We start from the raw sequence: 23,874 nt of genomic DNA, 5'->3' as shown, positions 1-23,874 counted from the left end.
TTCCAGTGACGTCCGCCACCCCCGGTCCTTTCCCTTTTCTTTTACCCAATTAGGGTTTGGGTTACACAGAGGCAACCTAGCTCTGGTACCATTGTTAGGATCATAAATGTGTACCTCTCTGTGTAACCATAGATCCAGTGTGAGCCTTCTCACCCTTTGCGAAGATTCACCACTCTATCCATGGCGCCACAGCAGGTTGGACGCCAGTGCCGCGGTGTAGTAGGTGTCTAGTGTAGAGACAGCTCCGGCTTGGTGTAGTCCTCGCAGACGCTGGTGCTCGGCGCGGCTGGTGAGGAGACAAAGTGGTGATCCAGTGGTGTTTCCGTGGCCTGCAGAGGCGACGGTGGTCGTTGGTGGGCACATCCCGTCGCTGGCAGCACCTCTTTAGGATCAGATTAGGGTTTTCTGTAGGTGGGATGGCAGCTCCATTCAACCTCATGACCCGAGCCTAGTTCCCCACTCCTCTATATATATGTGCTGTGCGACAGGGGCCCATCAACCAGTTAGGGTTGGGCTCCCCCGATCAGGGAGCAGAGGCAAGGGCCCAATAGGCCGTTGGGCCTATTGGTGGAGATCAACTAACAACACAAACATACTCTTGCTGTCCTTGCAACTCTCTCCCCTCCACCTTTCCCCTTACAATTTCTATGATCCTCATCTCCTCTTTCCTAATACTACGTACTGTTATATCTTTTGCAGGTACCATAGTCACATACATGACGCCCACATTTTTAACCAAGCATTGTTAGTAGGCCTTCTCCAACGCAACAGCATGGCCAACTGCCCTTATGTCCAGCTCGACAGTAATCCACCATGTCATGAGCAGTGGTAGCCCAGCAGGTGTTGGATATATTATGGGCTTGCCCATATAATATTTAATAAATCAAATAATCTCTATGGTATGTAACATTAAGCGTTGTATGGTTTAATACCGTATGGGATTTCGACTGAACGTTTACTCACCTTATATGGTTGAAAATTATTCATCTTAATTGAGAAGCTGAGAAAAGGACAAAGGGGTGTCACACGCGTGTGTGCCGCCGGCTGGGCCGTGGCCATGGTAGGCGGCGAGCGAGCGTAGCTAGTCTTTTGCCACTTAAATCCACATAATCATGGGAGTTTCTCTCCTTGATGGTGGAGGCAAATTGATTGCACTAGTTACCATCCCTTCCACTTTCCGTCTCCTAGGATTCTCCACTGCCTTTCTCCCTTCCTGTTGTAGCCATATATCTACAGTCCTCCATCAGTCCTTCTTAGTTCTGCAACCGCTCTCGAGAGAAACCACATCTCAGCAGCCCTCTGGCTTTCCCGTCCTGTACCTTTGCGCGCACGGAGTAGCAGGAGAGTAGGTGCCTCCAGAACCCTCGTCCACCTGAGAACCTTGCATGGGGTGAGCCGCTCGTCCACGTATGTCTTCTTCCTGGTGGTGATCGCTCTCGGAATCCATCTTCTTCCTGGTGATTGCTTGCAGAACAGCAAGGCATCTTCTTTCTGGTGACCGTTCGTGGGACTGCACTGCGAACATCTTCCTGCATCGATTGCGGTCCATGACTTCAAACAACGCACTATGTCGACTAGTGCGAATGGAGCCTCCAATGCCCTCGGCATGGGACCCTTCGCTGGGTACAATCTAATCTCTGTCATTACTATACTTTGTTCTTTTACTGTATCCATTTGTATATCATGTATGCATGCTGTAGCGTTCATTAGAGATATACACATGCACATATATACCGTCATGAACCTACTGATGTTATATTTTTGGATTAAATTGACCATGAAAATGCCTAAATTTCTAACATTCCAAAAACCTAATGTTAGGCAATTTTCTGTCAGTGGTTTTGTTGCTGCTTTGAAGCCAAATAATTTTGATAGCAAGAATTTCATGATATGGCGTGCCAAAATGCTATTGTGGGTGACTACGATGAACTGCTATCACGCCGCACAGGGAAAACCTGAATAGTTTACTCCTGAGGAGGAGCAAAAGTTCTTGGCTGCCGATAACCTATTTTGAGGCGCTATGATTAGTGCACTTCATCCTAAGTATGAGAAAAACTACATATCTTGCACATCAGGCAAAGAGTTATGGGATGCTCTTGAGGCAAAGTTTGGAGTTTCTGATACTGGTAGTGAGCTGTACCTTATGGAGCAGCTGCATGACTACAAAATGGTTGAAAACCATTCTATAGTCGAACAGGCTCATGAGATACAGGCGCTAGCAAAGGAACTAGAATATTTCCCATGTTTGTTGCCCGATAAGTTTGTGGCCGGTGGTATAATCGCCAAGCTGCCACCTTTTTGGAGGGATTTTGCTACTTCTCTAAAACACAAGAGACAAGAGTTTAGCGTGGCTGAACTTATTGGATCTCATGATGTTGAGGAGAGGGCGAGAGCAAAGGACAACCATGGAAAAGGAGTTGAGTCTTTCGCTGCCAATATGGTGCAGAAGAAAAACTCATTTGCATCTCATAATAAAAAGAAGAAGAACATGCAAGAGAACAACAATGCAAAGCCTAAGCATACTGCTCAGTTTAAGAAGAAAAATAACAAGAAAGGTGGAGGTTGCTTTGTTTTGTGGGAGTGATGAGCATTGGGCGAGTGCGTGCCTAGACCGCAAATATAAGCAATCAAAGAAATCAGAAAATATGGTGATTAGCGAGACTGGAGGAGGAACATCTGGGTATGGTAATTCTTTACCTTTTGTTCTTTTAGTTTGTCTTTCACCTGAGTGGTGGATGGACAACGGGGCTAATATTCATGTGTGTGCTGATGTTTCTTTGTTTACTTCCTATCAGGCCGACAGGACTGGAGCCTTGCTAATGGGAAACGGTTCACATACGCGCGTGTTCTTGGTGCTGGTATGGTCGTTCTGAAGTTTACTTTGGGAAAGACGGTGCTATTAAAGAATGTGCAACATGTCCCCTCCATCAAGAAGAATTTTGTTAGTGGTTCTCAAATATGTCGTGATGGCTTTAAAATTATGCTTGAGTCCAATAAGTGTGTTGTGTCAAAACATGGAACATTTGTTGGAAAAGGTTATGATTGCGGAGTCTTGTTTCGCTTATCTTTGCTTGATGATGTGTGCAATAAAGTAGAGAACAATGTTAAAGTTTTGGATGAGTCGAATATATGGCATTCACGACTTTGTCACATTAATTTTGGGTGTCTCACGTGGCTTGCAAATCTGAATTTAATTATGAAATTTAACTTAGTCAAAGATTCTAAGTGCCAGGTGTGTGTGCAATCGAAGCAACCACGCAAGTCTCACAATGTTGCTGAGGCAAGGAACTTGGCACCATTAGAACTCGTTCATTCTGATTTATGCGAAATGAATGGCGAATTGACTAAAGTCGGTAGACGATACTTCATGACATTTATATATGATTGTAATAGATTTTCCTACGTGTATTTATTGAAAACTAAAGATGAAGCGTTGCATTATTTTAAAGTCTAAAAGCTGAGGTAGAAAATCAACTTGAGAAGAAAATCAAGAGTTTGCGGTCCGATCGCGGGAGAGAATATTTCTCAAATGAATTTTCTGAGTTTTGCGCGGTGCATGAAATTATTCATGAGAGGACGCCACCATACTCACCACAGTCTAATGGGATTGCAGAGAGAAAGAACCACAGTCTAACTGATTTGGTTAATGCCATGTTAGAGACTACGGAACTATCTAAGGAATGGTGGGGTGAGGCTATATTGACAGCATGTCATGTCCTGAATAGAGTGCCCACAAAGAACAAAGAAATTACACCATTTGAAGAATGTGAGAAGAAGAGATTAAATCTCTCTTACCTGCGAACTTGGGGTTGTTTGGCAAAGGTGAATGTGTCAATAAACAAAAAGCGAAAGGTTAGACCAAAGACTGTTGATTGTATTTTTTTGTTTATGTTATTCACAGCGTGGGTTATAGATTTTTAATTATAAATTCTAGTGTTCCTGAGATGGTTGTTGATACAATCATGGAATCTAAAAACGCTACATTTTTTGAGAATGAGTTTGCCATGAAAAATGCACCTAGCATGACTGGTCATGAATTTATAATTTCCCATGGGCATGAAAATTTTACTCCGATAGAATAAATTGAGGAACCCTATATGCAAAATCCTGAGGAGGATGACACTATAGTCACTAGAAAAAGCAAGAGACAGAGGACTGCTGTTTACACCAAAATTTGGTAAGCTTATCCTAGAAAGAAAGAGATCGGCCGATGATGTCAAAAGCGAGAAAGTTTCCTAATTAAGGGATATTTATGAGCCGACCAAGAAATATTATTTAATTAATTTGAGAGAAACATGACGTCCAAGTGCATATTAGGATGAAAGAAACAAGACACGTATCAAATAAGGAAGCTTCATCGGCACTAATTCTAGACAAGGGAAACTAGAGTCCATATATCTTGATATTTCTTTTTATCTAGTCATATTCATTTAGGACTCTTATCAGCCTAGGGTATAAATATAAACCCTCGGCTATTGTATCAAAGACACACAATGAATCAAATATCAGTTATTTACTTTTTCTGGCTCCGGCCACCCCTTAGGAGTAGGAGTAGAGTAGATCTTGGCGAGTTCTTCAGCAAGTATGACTACATCAATCCGGTCGATCTCCACTGCTTGTCTGTAAGTACTATCATGGCTTATACCTCTTTTCGTACAGCTGCATCGATCCGATCGACCTCCACTATGACTCTGGTATAAATTAGTTATCGACTTTTGTCTGGTTTAAGTATGGCTGCATCGATCTGGTCGACCTCCACTACTCGAACCAGATTAAGGTCAAGTTATCAGCTCTATTTAAGGGTGGTGTTCCTTTGGATAGATTCATTAAGTTACCGATATTGCTTATTGCTTCTATTATTTATTTAATTACAGCAATATCACTTTGCCCGATTGGGATTGATCTAGATCAGCCTTACATCTTTTTTAACCCATCGTTTGTTAATATAAACTGATCTAATCTATACTTTAAATGATGAGTTATGTTTTATCAGCTGTTTTACATCAATCTTGATCGTGTATAGCATGCGGTTAAGGCATGTTTGATCTTGAGTAGATCTATTGGCTAGCGAAAACTATTCCATGGCCTGTTATCATGGCCTATGCAATTCTGTCTCACACCCCACTGTTAGCACCATGGAGTGGGGGTCATTATTTGGTATATCTATTCCTGAGAGGGCATGATCTTAACTGTGCGCTATGCCTGAATCGACTGTTTTAGCCGATATCAAGTGCTTTCACGAACAGTTCGCATCACAAGATCATTGAAGTAGCGATAGGTTAAAAGATGTGTTAGCCCCATGATTTTATTATTGTATTATGGCCTGCATGATTCTGCCTTATTCTCCACTGATATTAGTAATAAGTTAGAGTCATCAAGTCTATTGTTGTTTCTACGGTCTGCATGATTCTACCTAATGCCCCACTGGTTATAGCGATAGATGAGATCTAACATGTTCATTAGATTTATTTCTATTAAATGGTTGAATGTTGATGAATTGTTTCTTTTATAAAGGAGTTCGGTTGCTTGCAGTCATTGGCTTAGCATGAATTAATTATTATTGACATATTATTGCCACTGACTAATATTTGTCTAAAGAATGATATTCATCCTGAACGATAACCGATTCTTCTTACACAACCCCATGAGCTTTAACCAATTTATTCTTATGGATATGCTGGAATCGACTATTTAGTCAATCTCCTTTCATATCGGCTCTCAGAGCCACACATTCGGGACTGTCAGGCAACACCAACATGTTTCGCCCTTAATTACCGATAAACTTTCTCTTCTTATCAATTACAGGGTCAAATTGACTGTCACGTCTCAGGAGGAGTGCGCAGGATTGATCCTCCCTGCGTTGAAGCTAGGCGGATCTCCAGCTCCAATAAGCGGACCCTTCTGGCTTGCTCATGTGCCCTCGGCATAGGATGAAATTTCATGTCGACACACGTTTCTGGCACGCCCAGTGAGACCCCACAATCATCATGGCGGTTCACAACAACAATGACATCCTTATGGTACATTACGAAGACCTACTTGATGGAGATAAAGGTGTCATCAGTAAAGCTATAGAAGAATTTTAGAATAAATGTTTGTTGTCCTACACCAAAACACGTGACAACACAATTGTTTAGAAATATCCACTACCAAGAGTTCTATTACACGGGCAGACAGATATAGTTGAAGCTGAAGACATGTGTTTCTTTACAGAAGTTGTAGACAAATCTGTTCGTGATGCCATATCAAGCCATAATGAAGCTTTCTTGGACACATTCCACAACGTCATGAAAGAGGCGATTCATGGGTTTCCAGTTGGTCGAGTTGGGCTAACTTATTACAACATTCTAGATCCCTCGACCCAAGGGACTAATCAAGTTGGTACTAGCCATCAAGAAGTAGCACCAGCTGACAATGATGATGTCCAGGCAGTTTAGGGTTCATCTGAACAAGCTCAAGGTACTACTATGAATCAGATACAGTATAATCCTAGACCATTCATACAGCATGTGCAACAACCAGTGGGGCAAGGTCAGAACTAGGTAATTAATTTTGGCACATCAGGCCATATACCGTCGTCGGCTCAAAAAATAGCACCATCCATTCAAAGGATCCGTAGAGATATAGATCCTCATGTCTACAATCAGAGACTTCAAGCAGTAAACTAGCAAAGGACCTAGCAGATAGAGATTCCACAGGGGTATCATTATGGTACAGATTATAACACCCTTCACATGATTCCAAATCCATGGTATCAAGGCATACAGGATTTTCAATCCACAAATGGGTCAGCAGGTGTAGAGAAATCCAAATTCATATGCTAACGAGTTGTTACTAAAGGTGACTGAGATGATGAAGAATCAATTCGGTTTGAAGCCAAAAGGGCTGACCTTTTCGTACAAATGCCTATATCTAGAATGGTATGATTTGGTCGCTCTTCCTACAAATAACAGGCTCCTAGAGTTCGCTAAGTTCACTGGCCAAGACAGTACAAGCACGATAGAACATGTCAGTCGGTATCTTACATAATTGGGCGAGGCGTCAGTTGAGGAGGCCCATCAAGTTCATTTCTTCTCCTTGTCCCTGTCAGGACCAGCCTTCACTTGGTTCTCATCGCTGTCAGTCAACTCCATTGCCAATTAGACTGATCTGAAAAAGAAATTTCATATATATTTTTATATTGGGACTGGAGAAAAGAAGATTACCGATCTAACAACTATAAGGCAGAAGACCAATGAATCGGGCATTGAGTTTCTTCAGAGGTTCTGAGAGACTAAGAACTTATGCTTCTCATTAAACTTGGCTAATGATCAGCTAGTTGCTTAGCCGTTTAGGGAATGCTGTCAATGTGGAAAGAAAAACTATTGGGACAAGAATTTGACAACTTGGGTCAATTGGCTCAACGAGTGACAGCACTTAATAGCCAATTCCAGAGTATGCGTAGAGATACCCAATTTCAGAAGAGTACCACAGTGGCCGAAGCTTATAATCCGTACTTATTCGATGATGGCTATGAAGATGAAGAGGAAGAGTTTGCTACGGTTGAATAGAATTGGGGCAAAAAGACAGTAATGGTGCCAAATTCTTGGGGAAGTGGAGTCGAGGAGAGCTATGACTTTGATGTCACAAAATCAGACAAGCTCTTCGATTTCTTCCTTGAGAAGGGACAGATCAAGTTGCCCGATAATCATGTTATGTTGCCCCTGATCAATTGAAGAATAAAAAGTTTTGCAAGTTTCATAACGCTACTTCTCACAAATGAATGTAGAATTTTCTGATAGCATATACAGAGGGCTATTCAGCAAGGAAGGCTCAAATTTGATACTCCTTGGAAAATGAAAGTTGATGATAATCTTTACCTAAGAGATCAAAACATGGTTGATGCTAGGCTGCTCAAAGGAAAGACTAAGGTCCTAACATCAACCAAATCAAGAGAAGCTGGAATAGTCGATCCCAAGATGCAAATATCGACCGATGAATACAGGGAAATTAAAAGACACCACGATAAGCAAAAGAGCCGATATGAGCAGGGGAAACATCAAAAGATGGGGCGACAAAGCTACGAGTTACATCTCGGATCCTGTTGAATAAGTGGTAGCGGCAGAAGGAAAAGGATTATCAGCGTTAGTTAAAGGATCAAGAATACTAGCGTCAACTGGAAAAAGAGAGGTATGAAAGGAAATAAGCCAAATCACATTAGAATTATCCTTTCTTCAGACATTGCTGGAATGAAGGTTTGAAGTTGCCTACCAGACATGACTGTCCAGAATGCGGCCATCAAAATTGGGAGTTTAGGCAATCTCAAACCAACAGCCGGTCTATCCATGCTCAAGATGCATATCATCATAATAACATGGATCGGCACTTAAAAAATAGAAGTGTTCATAATCGGCTAGGAAAAAGAGTTGTTGACCAAGACTGGGCTGATTATGAAGAAGAAGGCAATGAGAGAAAATATGTTTGGTAGGAAGGTCAATGGTGTCCAGGAGGTTTGACAAGGGGCCAGAAGAGAAGGGTGCAAAGCATAAGGAACAAAGAGTTGGAACAGGCTCAGACATCCGGTAAACCTTAAGTATGGCATACTAAGCAAACAGTCGATAGAAAGCGACCATCGACTAATATTTAAATGGTTTTTCTGTTGCTATCAGAATTTAGAGCTCTGGCAGATCAAGAAGTTTATTCAGATTTTGATGAATCAGAGTATGAGGAGATAGTTGCCAAGTTGACAGTTGTACAACAAGCAATATTTGATAAACCAGTCAAGCATCTACACTTAAAGGCTTTATATATGAAAGGTTTTGTTGATGGAAAGCCAATGAACAAGATGTTGGTGAACAGAGGTGCTTCTGTCAATCTAATGCCTTACACCACTTTTTGTAAACTTGGCAAAGGACTAGGAGGTCTGATGGAGACTGACATGATGCTTAAGGACTTTGGAGGTAATGCGTCTAAGACCCCGGGGGTAATAAATGTCGAACTGACAATCGGGAGTAAGACTCTGCTCACCATGTTCTTCGTCATCAATGGAAAAAGGATCATATAGTTTACTCCTTGGTCATGATTGGATTCATGCGAACTATTGTGTACCATTGACCATGCATCCATGTTTGATTTAGTGGCATGGAAATGATGCCGAAATGGTTAGTGCTCATGAGTCTATAAGTATCACAATAGCTGATCCAGCCTTTTGGGAGCTAGGAGACTTCAAATGCTTTTCTAGCAAGTTATAGGAAGGAGGCTTCATTAAAATTAGCAATGAAAGCCAATAGCTGATGCAAGCGATCAGCTCTGAGAGTTTGTTTTAGTAAATAGTCATGGCTCCACGTCGGCCAATGGATTAAGGAAGAATAAACACTGGTCCTAGAGATGGGCTTAGGCCGACGTATGTGAACACTAAATGGAATCCTAAGTGCGAGTAAGAATTGATAGATATCTTAAACGAAGTTTTGTTGCACTTGATGAGCTGCTTGCTCTGAATCGACTGATCGTTTAACCTTTGGTTTGAAGAGTTCTGGTGCAACCTATCAATAGCAATCGACGAAACAAATTTGAAGGAATATTACCCTAACATTTGATCAACACTTGATAGCCGATTCATTTAGTCATCGGCTCTAATATCCGGTACCAGAAGGGTATCGCCTCTAGTTCAAAAAATATGCCTAAAGATGTGAAAAAGCCAATACGATATGTATCACCTATAGAGCAAAAACAAAAATGAAGACAGACATGACAACAACAAGGGCGTCTGCACTACCATGATGTACCTACAGCGCGCTCAGCGGCCAACGCAGGAAGCCTCTTGGCCAGCCCTGACCTTTGTTGCAGTTTGTGGCTTTAGCAAGCGAATTTTTCATAGTGCTCTTTCTGTGTTCTCAACTTGATCTGATTGCAAGACTTCTGAAACTGACAATCGCCTTATTAAAAGTTAGAAGCAATAAATGAAAGATTGCTCACAATCGGCTCAGGATTAGAAGATCAAGACATCAAGCCGATAGAGCCCTTTATGTAGTGCATGCAAGTCAGATTTCCATGCATATATATACACGATGTATGTGGCACAAAAAGGATGAGTCAGATCTTGGAAGTACGTGCGGTCATGCCATATCATATGTTTGATTGAGAACGCAGCGATCATAAGGCCGATGAAGTCTAGCTGATATGTACATACTGGGAGAAAGTTTGAGCAAAGGCATTCATTGGTTCAAAGCAGAGGTACGCATATTCTTTATTTCATGCTTTTCCTGTCACTTGTGAACAATTTATCATAGGGAAAATATGCTATCTAAGTTGTTGATGAATGAGATAAGGTATGATGAAAGAAACCTTGCTTCTTTTTGCAAAGTACTTGGGAAATTTTCTTACAAAAATTCAAAATCAATAGCTTGTCTCCTCAATGATGTTGAATTTCCTACTAGAGCCATATATTAGTATCATTAAAAACCTTCTACGTAAGCTGCTTGCTCTGTATTGAGTTTTGTCAAGTTTTGTTGACCCTTGTTGAGAGATTTATCATGTTCCCAAGATCAAGATCATGTACACGCCATATATATGTGCTGCTTCTATACTAGAAGTACGCAAAAATATGTTCTTCATCCACCTCAAAATGTCCTGCTCCTACACTGGGAGAAGACAAAAAAAATGTTATGTTTTATTAGAATAAATGCTCAAAGTTCTTGATAATATTTCTCTCAAAAAATTTGTTATAAAGAGAGATATGGGTTATGCAAAAATATATAAAAGATGGATACAAAAGAAGTCCAAAATAAATAAATAAATAAAAGGGAAAAAGAAAAAGATGAGAAAAGATAGCCCATGTTCTCGCAAAAATATTCCATAAGAGAGAAATGTATTCAAAGAGCATAGTAGAATTAGGTTAGCCACCAAATATTCCACGCACATGCACATCTTGATCTAAGAGTATGACATTTCTCTCCTTGGATCCAAAATTTGACCTTACATTATATGCAAGGTAAGTACGCTACATATTTTATCCCTACCTAAAACTCCACATAAGCTTTTTAGAAGTAGGATAAGAAGAGACAAAATGATGCTTTGATGAGGAACTATACACATTGAGCAATCTGAGAGAATCATTTGAGGAGCAAAGCTATGTTTTAATTTAAAAATCTTTCAAAACCCCAAGTTTTCTGAGCAGGGGAAGCGAGGATGACTGGATTCTAATCTGTTCCATTCCTCAACCACCCAAGATGGTATGGTAGACACGTCAAAATTCACATGTGTAGGTGGGGCTTGAAATAAGCATATTTCTGTACTATTGGTTAACTTGTATTGCTATGATCGAACTTAGGGGACCAGCTCCTAATCGGCTAAAGCAGATGAACGGAGATGCAGAGAAATATCAATTTTGAAGTTATCAAGATCAAAAAGAAGATGGAGCCAATGCAGCTTTCAGCGATTGCAATCAAATATCATCGGCTGGGGAAAAGAAGACCATCGGATCAAAATAGTTCAAAGCATGAAAACTCATACTTCAAACTAGGGGGGCCTGTGTTTACACTAAAATTTGGTAAGCTTATCCTGGAAAGAAAGAGATCGTCCAATGATGTCAAAAGCGAGAAAGTTTCCTAATTAAGAGATATTTATGAGCCGGCCAAGAAATATTATTTAATTAATTTGAGAGAGACAAGACGTCCAGGTGCATATTAGGATGAAAGAAACAAGACACGTATCAAATAAGGAAGCTTCATCAGCAAGGATTCTACATAAGAGAAATTAGAGTTCATGTATCTTGGTATTTCTTTAAGAGAAATTAGAGTTCATGTATCTTGGTATTTCTTTTTATCTAGTCATGTTCATTTAGGACTCTTATCAGCCCATGGTATAAATATAAACCCCCGGCTATTGTATCAAAGACACACAATCAATCAAATACCAGTTATTTACTTTTTTTTGGCTCCGGCCACCCTTTAGGAGTAGGAGTAGAGTAGATCTCAGCGAGTTCTATAGCAAGTACGGCTGCATCAATCCGGTGGACCTCCACTGCCTGTCTGTAAGTACCGTCATGGCTTATACCTTTGTTCGTACGACTGCATCGATCCTGTCGACCTCCACTGCGACTCTGGTATAAGTTAGTTATCGACTTTTGTCTAGTTCAAGTACGGCTGCATCGATTCGGTCGACCTCCACTGCTTGAACCAGATTAAGGTCAAGTTATCGGCTCTATCTAAGGGTGGCGTTCCTTCAAATAGATTCATTAAGTTACCGATATTGCTTATTGCTTGCATTATTTATTTAATTACAGCAATATCACTTCACCCAATTGGGATTGATCTAGATCGGTCTTACATCTTTTTTAACCCATCGTTTGTTAATCTAAACTGATCTAATCTGCACTTTAAACGATGAGTTATGTTTTATCCACTGTTTTACATCAATCTTAATCGTCATAGCGTACGGTTAAGGCATATTTGATCTTGAGTAGATCTATTGGCTAGCGAAAACTATTCCATGGCCCGTTATCACGGCTTGTGTGATTCTGCCTCACACCCCACTATTAGCACCATGAAGTGGGGATTATTATTTGGTAGATCTATTCCTAAGAGGGCATGACCTTAACTGTGCGCTATGCCTGAATCGGTTGTTTTAGCCGATATCAAGCGCTTTCACGAACAGTTCACATCACGATATCGTTGAAGTAGCAATAGGTTGAAAGATGTGTTAGCCCCATGATATTATTATTGTATTAGGACCTGCATGATTCTGCCTCATGCCCTACTGATATTAGTAATAAGTTAGGGTGATCGAGTCTATTGTCGTTTCTACGGCCTACATGATTCTGCCTCATGCCCCACTAGTTATAGCGATAGATGAGATCTAACATGTGCATTAGATTTATTTCTATTAAATGGTTGAATGTTGATGAACTATTTCTTTTATAAAGGAGTTCGGTTGCTTGCAGTCATTGGCTTAGCATGAATTAATTATTGTTGATATATTATTGCCATTCACTAATATTTGTCTAAAGAATGATATTCATCCTGAATGATAATCGATTCTTCTTACACAACCCCATGAGCTTTAACCGATTTATTCTTATGGATATGCTGGAATCAACTATGTAGTCGATCTCCTTTCATATCGGCTCTCAGAGCCACACATTCGGGACTGTCTGGCAACATCAGCATGTTCCGCCCTTAATTACTAATAAACTTTCTCTCCTTATCAATTGCAGGGTCAAATTGACTGACACGTCTTGGGAGGAGTGCGCAGGATCGACCATCCCTATGCTAAAGCTAAGCAGATCTTCAACTCCATCGAGCGGACCCTTTCGGCTTGCTCGTGTGCCCTCAGCACGAGACGAAATGTTGTGTTAACAACTGCAAAGTTTTTTGGTGATGACTATATTGTGTACCTTGTTGATGGCACACCAACGACCATTGAAGAGGCATATTCCTCTCCTGATGCTGACTTATGGAAGAAAGCAGTACTGAGTGAGATGGATTCTGTTATGTCTAATGGAACTTGGAAAATAGTTGATCGTCCCTATGGGTGCAAACCTATAGGGTGCAAATGAGTGTTCAAGAAAAAGCTTAGGCCTGATGGTACTATCGAGAGGTACATGGCAAGGCTTGTGGCTAAGGGTTATACTCAAAAGGAAGGTGAGGATTTCTTTGATACTTATTCACCGGTTGCCTAATTGACCACAATTCGAGTTTTGCTTTCCCTGGCTGCCTCTTATGGTCTCATCGTTCATCAAATGGACGTTAAGACAGCTTTTCTAAATAGGGAGTTAGAGGAGGAGATCTATATGGATCAGCCGGATGGGTTTGTAGCAAATGGTCAAGAAGGCAAGGTGTGTAAATTATTAAAGACATTATATGGCCTAAAACAAGCTCCTAAGCAGTGGCATGAGAAGTTCGACAGAACTCTAACATCTGCTAGCTTTGTTGTGAATGAAGCTGACAAATGTGTGTACTATCGGTATGGTGGGGGTGAAGGAGTTATCCTGTGCTTATATGTTGATGACATACTGATACTGACCTTTGGATCTAGCCTCAAAGTGATTGAGGAGGTGAAGGAATTTTTATCTAAAAATTTTGAGATAAAAGATTTGGGAGAGGCTGATGTTATTCTTAATATCAAGCTTCTGAGAGAAGGTGATGGTGGGGTAACTCTTTTACAATCCCACTATGTGGAAAATGTGCTGAGTCGCTTGAGTGTGCTATTGAGAAAAAATCAGAGAATAGCAAGTGATCAGTTGAGATATTCCCAGATTGGTTCGCTCATGTATCTTGCTAGTGCAACAAGGCCTGACATCTCATTTGTTATGCGCAAGCTGAGCCGGTTTGTGTCAAACCCAGGAGATGATCACTAGCGAGCTCTTGAGAGAGTGATGCGCTATCTAAAGGGCATTATGAGCTATGGTATTCGTTATACCGGACACCCGAAGGTGTTGGAAGGCTATTGTGATGCCAACTGGATCTCTGATGCTGATGAGCTTTATGCTACAAGTGGATATGTGTTTTTGCTTGGAGGTGGTGCTGTTTCCTAGAAGTCTTGCAAGCAGACTATCTTAACAAAGTCTACAATGAAAGCAGAACTCACAACATTAGACACCGCTAGCTCTAAGGCCGAGTGGCTTCGTGATCTCCTTATGGATTTATCGGTTGTTGAAAAACCCATACCGGCTATTTCTATGAACTGCGATAACCAGACTGTGATTACGAAGGTTAACAGTTCTAAGGATAACATGAAGTCCACAAGGCATGTTAAGAGATGACTAAAATCTGTCAGAAAATTAAGAAACTCTAGAGTAATAGCGTTGGACTATGTTCACACATCTAACAATCTGGTAGATCAGTTCACTAAGGGTCTGTCACGTATTGTGATTGAAAGTGCATCGAGAGAGATGCGTTTAAGATCCACTTGAAATTTACTATAGTGGTAACCTATTCTGTGATCGGAGATCCTGTGAAGTAGGATGGTGAAATAAGCTAGTAGTAAATTGTGAGGAAAGATCTTTAGTAAGACTCATTTTTTATGCATATCTTTCCTTTCTGTAAGGCAGATTGGTTTTTACCTTAATGTATTCTAAATGCCTTGCTAAAGTAAAGATCTTGTTCTACGGAACATCTTTTGAGGAGCACACCTATATGAGTCAGACTGCTGGTCACAGTCTATGAGATTTGGGTGATCTCTAAATACTCATGAAAGGCACTGGAATATGACTTATATGCTTCAAATAGAGGGGATGCCTTTTGCAGCCAAGTATCAGCTAAGGACTTTAGTGATATTCATCTCACACAAAATTGTCAATTCAAGGCTTAGTCCATTGTTTAGTTGTGACTGAGTGAAACTATTGCTCTAGATGGATGTTCAACTTAACAGTCTCCATCAAAACACTGGTATATAAAAGAAATATGGTTATGAGACTACTTTGTTACAAACCCTAGAGTTTGGTGGGGATTGTTGGATATATTATGAACTTGGCCCGTATAATATTTAATAAATCAAATAAAACTCTATGGTATGTAACATTAAGCATTGTATGGTTTAATACCGTATGAGATTTTGACTGAACGTTTACTCAGCTTATATGGTTGGAAATTATCTATCTTAATTGAGAAGCTGAGAAAAGGACAAAGGGGTGCTACACGCATGCGCGCACCGCCGCCGGCCGAGCTGGGCTTGGCCGTGGGTGCGGGCGTGGGCCGAGGCCGAGGCCGAGGCCATGGCGAGGCGAGGCGGGCGGGCGGGCGACATGCGAGCGAACGTGGCCAGTCTATTGCCACTTAAATCCACATAATCACGGGAGTTTCTCTCCTTGATGGTGGAGGCGAATTGATTGCGCCAGTTACCATCCCTTCTGCTTTCCGTCTCCTGGGATTCTTCGCTGCCTTTCTCCCTTCCTGTCGTAGCCATATATCTGCAGTCCTTCGTCAGTCCTTCTTAGTTCCGCAACCGCTCCCGAGAGAAACCACATCTCAGCAACCCTCTGGCTTCCTCGTCCCGTACCTCTGCGCGCACGGAGTAGTGGGAGAGCAGGTGCCTCCAAAACCCTCGTCCACCTGAGAACCTTGCACGTGGTGAGCGGCAATTAGGTTTTTGGGGAGCGATCTGCGACTGCCTGTCCACGTACGTTTTCTTCCTGGTAGTGATCGCTCTCGGAACCCGTCTTCTTCCCGGTGATTGCTTGCGAAACAGCAAGGCGTCTTCTTCCTGGTGACCGTTCGTGGGACTGCACTGCGAACATCTTCCTACATCGACTACGGTCCATGACTTCGAGCAACGTACTATGTCGACTAGTGCGAATGGAGCATCCGATGCCCTCGGTATGGGACTCTCCGCTGGGTACAATCTAATCTATTTGATTACTGTACTTTGTGATTTTACTGTATCCATCTGTATGTCATGTATGCATGTTGTAGCGTTCATTAGAGATATACACATGCACATATATGCCGTCATAAATCTGTTGATGATATATTTCTGGATTAAATTGACTATGAAAATGCCTAAATTTCTAACAGCAGGTGTGCAGAGACGCTTGCAGAGGCGTCGACGGACTCGTCTGCCAAAAGTTGCAAGCAGCAGCGCAAGAATGCGTTTGGACTGTTTGCCGGATGATTTCTGGGCTGATAAGTTCTGTAGGTATTGGTTTAGTATGAAAAAAAAAATACCGTTGAGAGAATGGAGCACCAGAACTGGCTCACTTTTTCCAGAGGTTGAGAGGAAAGCATCTGACGAAAAGCTGACGGATGAAGTGGTCGTTTACTGTAGCTATATTGGCTTGGGTTGTAAAATCGACTGTGCTGCCTGCCTGCCTGTCTACATGTGCTGATGCTTTTAGCCGAGGCGTACACTCCTCACCGCCCGCGTTGGGGCTGCCCTAACAAGCCATACACCAAAGCCAGTGCGTTTGGGCTGCTCTCACTGACGTCTTGACGTCGATATCTGGCTGGCCCAAAGACAAGAAACAGAGAGGCTGTCCTGGCGACAAATAAAAGCATCTGTGGAAAATGGAATCTCGGCGGCGTAAGCGCTCCCGTCTGGACGTGACTGGCTTTATTCGGCGTCGTGGCGGACCAGCTCTGGTCCACTGCAGAGATAAGACCCGATCGAGTGTAAGCTCCTTGGTCATCAAGCGTGCTCGATCTTTTGCTTCAATGGCGAGGCCACACGTTGTGGTTATGCCCAGTGGCGAAGCTAGAGCGTATCAGAGGGGGTGCGACTATAAAGAAGTAACAACAACAAAATTAGCAATAGAAATACTATTAGCATGGCCAAAACTATTAAGATAGGCAAAAATACATTATGTTACCTTTAATTGTCATCAAATCTGTGTTCTTGCATTTTTTTGAAGCGACGAATCACGGACTCATTCGTGATTTTCGTCATTTCTTCTTTCTCCACATAGCAAATAAGACAATTGCTCATAAATTGATCACCGATGCGGTTGCGCAAATTCGTTTTCACAATCTTCATGCCAGAGAAAATCATCTCAACTATAGCAATAGCAAGTGGAAGTACTAGTACAAGCTTAACGTTCATGTTTTCTAGTCTCCGCCATTTTCTGAGAAAGCTCGGTAATAGTTTGTATGCTGGAGAACCTATCATCATCTCTCACATCAAATATGTAGAGGCCAAGTTCGTTGCTAAGGTCTCTCAGATCCCCAGAATCAAAATCATGTGGATAAAGCTTTGCTAGGCTCAACAACTTGTCCACATTAAAATCACAAAAGTCTCTTTGACTAAAAGAGGTCGAGCATACAAGCAATTGAGAGCTTGTCTCGTTGAAGCGGCTGTCAAGCTCTTGAAGTAGCCAATCAATAATATCATTGAAACAATCTACTTGGTAGTAATGCTTGTTTGTAATTCTATATTTGTGCCTCCTCTTCTTTGGATCAATATATTCATCTTCTATTTTTAATTTAGAAATATCATTCTAATCACAAAATCCATACACATCATCTAATAATTTTCTTCTAGTAAGCAATTTGTTCTTTCCAAGAAACATCTCTTGACTCATCAACAAGTAAGCAAAAAACATCATTCCCAATTTCTTCTAGAATAGCCTGTAGCACCTCCTTTGCAAAACAATGCACAATGTCCCTTTGTATTTCAGGAGAAACTAAAAGACTATTTTCTGATTTTTCTTTACTTGTTGCCTTTCTTAAGACTGGATTTTGCTCCGCTGCAAAATCACAAAATTCCCTGAAATTTCCTTTATTTAAAAAATCCTTCGACCCATCGTGGCCTCGCAAAGGCAAGCCTTGCTTTGCTAACATTCTAGCAACATAATTAGACCCATTCAGTCAAGTAATATAGTCCCTCTTAGCACTTTCATTTACACCACGGAAAGCCACATTAATGTGTTGTCTTGTTTGCAACAAATCATCACACTTCCTCATTGCTAGATAGTGTGAGCCACCAACATCACCCACATGATCTTTGAGCCTTTGTTTTCTATGAAAACCATTCCAACCATTTTTCACAAAAGCTTCATATCCACCATCCTTCTTTTCTCTGAATAGGAAACCGAAAAAATAATAGGCCCTATTTTTAGATTCATTGTATTCAAGTCAACTTCCAAACTCATCGAACCACTCTGGAATAAACCTTTTTGGCCCTCCTCCAATATTTGTCACAGGAAAACTAAATGTGCGAGGCTGACAAGGCCCTTTTTCCAAGTACTTCCTTCTCACCATTTCTCTATGATTAGGATGGTAGTCATCAATTTATTTTCGCAACCCTGGATCATATTTAATCTCCTCTTCTCAGTTGATATCATCCAAACACAAATTGCGAGCATTGTTGGCACTATCTGGCTCTAGCGCTTTTCTTTTGTAAAATCTTTCCATTGATTAATTTGTCATTAGTACATTGTCTAGTAAATAACTTGAGAAAGAAATAGAGGCAAATATCTACAAGAGTACAAGACTACAGCTACAGACCTAAAATAGTACTTCGTACCTTGAAAGATTGAATTCTTGATGCCTGGACACTGACTGTAGACCGGCCAGACAGGAGACAACAGCTTTGAGCTTTCTGAACTTCAGCAGGCAGCAACATTGCAAACTTAGGCACTCCGCACTCAGGGCGTGTTTGGATCGAGCCCTCGTAGGCAGATGCCTACCAGGCATCTCATCCTGTCCCCAAGCATGGAAAATCGGACGCCTGGGACTCACGCGCGCTCCAGGCAAGTCTGGCCAGTCTGAAACCAAACAAGCCCTCACCACTTAGCGACCAGAGCTGCGGTCGGATGCCTGGATTGCAGAGGCACAGACAGCAGGCATGCTCCAAAGTAAAGATGAGCAAACGAGTCACTCGACCAGGTACGGGACGGGCCCGTGCCAGGCAGGGCTCGACAGGGCACGGCACGGAAGGGCCCGCTGGGCCACCGGACCGTGCCACACCAGTCCTTCGTGCCTAGCTAACGGCTCTTCACGTCGTTTTCCGTGCCAGGCTGGCCTAAAAAGCACGGGCCCAATAGCGCACCGGGCCGGCCCGAGGCCCATAGATGCCATACACAAATATTCTAAAAAAACAGACAGAGAGAGGGAGGGGGAAGGCCGGAAGGGGAGGCAGGGGGCTCGACGCCGATCTAGAGGAGGCGTGGAGGAGCTTGGCGCGCTCGTCCCCGAGCAGCTTGACACCGGATCCGGAGGAGCCGCTCGAGGCCGGCCACCGCGCTCGACGCAATTGGGGAGGAGCTGTCGCTGAGATCTCGATGGGGAGTGCCATTGCCCGCCGCTGAAGCTTCACCGCTGGCACCGCCAGTTGCTCGCCCTTCCCGGTGGCCTCTTGCGGGGGATGGCAGCGTGAGTGTGGGAGACGACAGACGGGGAGACACGTGGGGCGGCTGGGAGCTGGGTGCGGCCGTGCGGTAACACGGGGCGGAGAGGCGAGAGCCGAGAGCGACTGGGGGTGGGGGGCGGGGTGCGACCTTGTAGGGACGCGCTCACACGCTTACGAGAGGCGCTGCTTCTGGGGGTGGGATGCGAGACTAGGGTGAAATTAGTTAGGGTTATAAATGGAGCGAGCCTTCACCGGGCCTCTGGTAAATACCGGGCCGTGCCGTGCCGCCCGCCGTGCTTGAGCAGCGGCCCAAGCATGGCCCGGTGCATCGGGCCGTGCCGACTTGGGCCCGCACAACACCGGGCCGTGCCGTGCTCGGGCTGAGCCAAAAAACTATGCGTCGGGATGGGCTACCGGGCTGCGGGCTGCATGCTCATCTTTACTCCAAAGCCTGGGCTCGGCGACGGCCAATGGCAATTGGCGATTGCCGATCAACGATTCAGAATTTCAGTCGCAATGCCCACGCAGGCACGGACGGGAAGAAAGACCGTCGCGATGGATGCGAGCCTTGAGGGAAAGCAGCGGAGTAGACGCGTTGCGGTGCTGCGCGTTTCATCTTCCTGGCTTCCTGCGATGGGCTCAAGTTAACTGGGCTGGTGCACTGAGCTGGGCTGCGGGGGGTGCAGCATATTGGGCCAACGAGGGTGCATATAGGGCTGAAATCTGATGGTAATAACTTGTTTTCGATTTTTTGGGGGGTGCATCCGCATCCAAGGGCCACTACTGGGCTTCGCCCCTGTGCCGTACCCAGGCTCCGGCAACGTCAACCCAGCGTTGCAGCTCGCCAAGCTGCTGCACCGCCACGGCGTCTACGTCACCTTCGTCAACACCGAGCACAACCACCGGCGCGTGCAGGCCACCGAGGGCGCCGGAGCTGTGCGCGGCGGGGAGGGCTTCCGCTTCGAGGCCATCCCGGACGGCCTGTCCGATGCCGAACGGGGCAAGCAGGACTACGGGCGCAGCCTGGCTGTGTCCACGAGCACGCGCTGCGCGGCGCCGTTCAGGGACCCCATCGCGCGGCTCAACGGCACGCCCGGCGTGCCGCCGGTCACCTGCGTGCTGCCCACGATGCTGATGAGCTTCGCGCTGGGCGTGGCGCGGGAGCTCGGGATCCCCACCATGTCGTTCTGGACGGCCAGCGCGGCCCCGCTGATGACGCACATGAGGCTCCGCGAGCTCCAGGAGAGAGGGTACGTGCCACTCAAGGGTAAGCAGAGTAGCCACCGCCCAAATCTTGCACACCGTTGCACTTCACTTTCACCAACGTGATCGACTGCAGATGAGAGTTTCTTGACGAACGGCTACCTCGACACGACGGTCATCGACTGCATCCCCGGCATGCCGCCGATCTGCCTCGGCGACTTCTCCAGCTTCCTCCGCACCACCGACCCGGACGACTTCGGTCTCCGCTTCAACGAGTCGGAGGCTAACAGCTGCGCCAAGGCCGGCGCCCTCATCCTCAACACCTTCGACGGCCTCGAGGCCGACGTCCTCGCCGTGCTACGCGCCGAGTATCCACGCATGTACACCATCGGGCCCCTGGGCTTGCTCCTCCGCCAGCAGAACGACCAAAACAGCGCCGCCGCCGACACCGAGTCGACGACCAGCCTGAGCCTGTGGAAGCAGGACGCCGAGTGCCTGGCCTGGCTGGACACGCAGGAACGGGGCTCCGTCGTGTACGTCAACTTCGGCAGCCACACGGTGGTGACGCCGGAGCAGCTGAGCGAGTTCGCGTGGGGTCTCGCGGCGAGCGGCCACCGGTTCTTATGGTCCATGAGGGACAACTTCGTCCGCGGCGGCGGCGGCCTGGACGCGATGCCCCCGGCCTTCAAGACCGAGACAGCGGGGCGGTGCCACGTGACCGCGTGGTGTCCCCAGGAGCAGGTGCTGCGGCACCCGGCCGTGGGCTGCTTCCTGACTCACAGCGGGTGGAACTCCACGTGGGAGAGCGTGGCGCCTTCTCGGACCAGTACACCAACTGCAAGTACGCCTGCGAGGTGTGGGGTGTCGGCGTCCGGCTGGACGCGGAGGTGGAGAGGGAACAGGTCGCCATGCACGTCAGGAAGGTGATGGGAAGTGAGGAGATGCGGAAGAGCGCGGCCAAGTGGAAGGAGGCGGCGGAGGCCGCAGCCGGCCCCGGCGGTTCGTCACGCGAGAACCTGCTGAGCATGGTGAGAGCGCTCAGCCGCCCACCCAACTCGTCAGATGCTGAAGAGCTCAAAGATCAGTAGTTACACTTGAACGGAATCATGAAGCAATTGTTGATGATCGATGCCAGTAAAATTTTAGTCGCCCAATAAAAGTTGGCATATTTCAGTTGATTGGTTTTCCACATTGTTGGAGTTGGTCGTGATAGAGAACCGTTCTACATGGACACCGCAGCGCATGCTGCACCTCCCAACGTACTAGTTTAAGATCAATTTCAAAGAGGAAAAAAGAAGCATAAATGATTTTTTTCACTGGACGAGCAAGCGCCACTGCAAAATTAAAGTGTTGACCCATATCTATGAACCGTTAGTAGAGATTAATTTTCAATGCCATTAATCGTAAAACCACTGCAATACAAATTTATACGGGCTGTTAACTTAACTTAACTCAGTGCCACTAAAAGTGTTATTTTCAACGTTTGCATGTTAAAGTAAACTGCTGGTGAAAAGTTTCCCCAAAAATCAAATATCCTGCGCGACTAAAAAGAAGGGTAAGACACTTAGGGCCTTTTGGTAGGGCACGACCTTCACCTTCTGCACTATAATGCTACTGTAGCGCGGGCTGTTGCCAAAGGTGAGTCCGTGTTTGTATTTGTGTTGTTTGACATCCCACTTCTCTTGTTTTTGTTTGCCTTTGGCTCGGTTGTTGATTCTCTTGCTAATATTTTACGGAACAAAATTTGTGACTATAATTTCTTCTCTGAACTTTTTAAATATTTTTTTATTATAGACAACTTATCATAACATTTTTTTACATGACCTTTACAACCCACTTTTTATTCATTTTGTTCATAACTTTTAGTGAACAAACTTATCATAACATTCTCAACTTAAAATTACTAGCTACACTTCTATGTGATAAAATTTATAAATAACTTAACTTAGATGCATAATTTTTTTGTTCAATGTCTTTCAAAAAAATTATACAGAACTAATTCAACACATTCTAATTTACATAATTTGTTCTAGATAAACTTGACAACCTAAAAAAATTATTCATAGCATATAAAAATATGTAGGTTAACAAAAAAATAAAAAAAGGAAAAATGAAAGGAGAGAAACCAGGACAGACCTGTCAAATCGGATACCCACGGGTGTAGAATCGTTGCGGAAAAGTTGGATTGCAAAGGGGTCGTGTTAAAAGGTTGTCAAAATAAGTTATCTACAAATTTTGTTAAAAATACATGAAAAAATTATGATTAGAATTGTGATAAGTAGTTATGCCGGCAAAATGTTATGTATAAAAACTATGAATATAAGTTCATAACTTTCTAAAAATAGAAATTTTTAAAAATATTTTTTCAAAAAGGAAAAGTCACGTGATTGTCTTCGTTTTTTTACAACAAACGCTTTCTCATCTCAACAGCATCTAGCTGTTAAGACCCTTACAGAGTCAATGGTTACATTCTGTAGTAGCACCGCTAAGGGGCACTGATGTATATGAGCTAAGTTGGAGCAAGTACAAGCAACGTAGGAGGTGTGTACATGGATTGGCATTCTTGAAACGCCTGCCTTGCAAGAGTATGAGAAATTTGGTTTAGACTCTGGTTAATCTTGAATGTCCTGTGCTTCTTTGTTGAGTGTGGTTGACAAAGGTTTGAGTTAGGTGCTTGATTCTCTAATCCGGAGGATTTGAGTAGTCAGCGGAATTGAAGAATTGAACCAGCTCCTGGTTATCGGATAAGAAGTTTGTATATTGTAGCTGTAGTCGATCCGTAATAACTGCCGCCAGAGACATTAGCTGTCGCCTCAGCCATCAGGACTGAGACTGAGCTGGACATGGTTGCTTTGATGTAGATATTTTGCGTCGGATGGACTTGGGTATTGTGTGAAATTTAGGAATTTGAAT

The 23,874-nt window shown here is 43.8% G+C and overlaps 1 pseudogene; it reads left to right on the top strand.

Annotated features, from left to right (window-relative positions):
- The first annotated feature begins 20,758 nt into the window (after window positions 1-20,758).
- On the top strand, window positions 20,759-22,106 carry LOC136463622 (7-deoxyloganetin glucosyltransferase-like; annotated as a pseudogene).
- Window positions 22,107-23,874: the final 1,768 nt, after the last annotated feature.

This window comes from Miscanthus floridulus, chromosome 7, assembly GCF_019320115.1.
Source record: "Miscanthus floridulus cultivar M001 chromosome 7, ASM1932011v1, whole genome shotgun sequence".
In the NCBI taxonomy this organism is placed as follows: domain Eukaryota; kingdom Viridiplantae; phylum Streptophyta; class Magnoliopsida; order Poales; family Poaceae; genus Miscanthus; species Miscanthus floridulus.
The sequence above is the reverse complement of the archived record's forward strand: the minus strand, read 5'-3'. Positions and strand labels throughout refer to the sequence as shown.